Below are 869 nucleotides of genomic sequence, written 5' to 3' on the forward strand. Positions count from 1 at the left end.
TTTTTTATTTTATTTCATTATTTTTTATTATTGCTTGTTTTTTTAATTTATTTCATTATTTTTATTATTGCTTTTTATTTTTATTATTGCTTGTTTTTTATTTTATTTCATTATTTTTTATTATTGCTTGTTTTTTTATTTTATTTCATTATTTTTTATTATTAAATATATACACCCCTGCCTTGTTTTTTATTTTTTTTCCATTTTTTTATTATTAAATATATGCAAGTGCATTTTCTGTGTATTTATGGTGCTTTGAATGCTAACAATCTGCCTTTCTTGGACAATTATAGTGATGATGATGATAGTGATATCAGCAAGCCTCTGAGGCACAGCCAATGTAAGTTGCTGTGATTTTTACAAACTCATGCGCAGTGAAGAAAAACCACAGTCCCTTGATCAAGTACACACTTCTGAGAAGTACAGTTGAACCCGAGGGCAAATCACTTCTTGTGAAACCACCTTGACACGTTCAATATGCATAGCCATGTGAACCCATGTTCAGTGTGGAGGAGGCCCGCTGCAGTCGCCGTAGCCCTCCAGCAGGGCTCCAGGAGCCACAGCTGGCCTGTAGGAGGCCATGCAGCCCCAGGCCTCCCTCCAGAGAGAGAGACCTGGGGCTGCAATGGCCATGGAGGAGCCCAGGAGGCGGCCTGCCCAAGCCCTTCCCTTCGGCCGAAAGGGCCCCTTGGAGCCCGTTCGGCTGAAGGAAGGGACCAAGGAGGAGAGGGCGGGCACACGCCCCCTCCTCCCCACGGGGCTTCGGCAGACCTGAGGTGTCCTTCTGAGGACACCTCAGGCCTGGCGAAGCCCCGAGGAAAGGAGCAGGGGCCGCGCACCTGTTGCTCCTGCCCCTCATGGGCCCTTAC

The 869-nt window shown here is 45.3% G+C and overlaps 1 protein-coding gene across 3 annotated transcripts in view; it reads right to left on the reverse strand.

The window, feature by feature from the left end:
• RBM19 (RNA binding motif protein 19) overlaps nt 1-869 on the reverse strand; it is a 69,126-nt gene that overhangs the window by 55,768 nt on the left and 12,489 nt on the right. The window lies entirely within an intron of this gene.

The sequence above is a fragment of the Sceloporus undulatus genome, chromosome 10, assembly GCF_019175285.1.
Source record: "Sceloporus undulatus isolate JIND9_A2432 ecotype Alabama chromosome 10, SceUnd_v1.1, whole genome shotgun sequence".
Classification (NCBI taxonomy): domain Eukaryota; kingdom Metazoa; phylum Chordata; class Lepidosauria; order Squamata; family Phrynosomatidae; genus Sceloporus; species Sceloporus undulatus.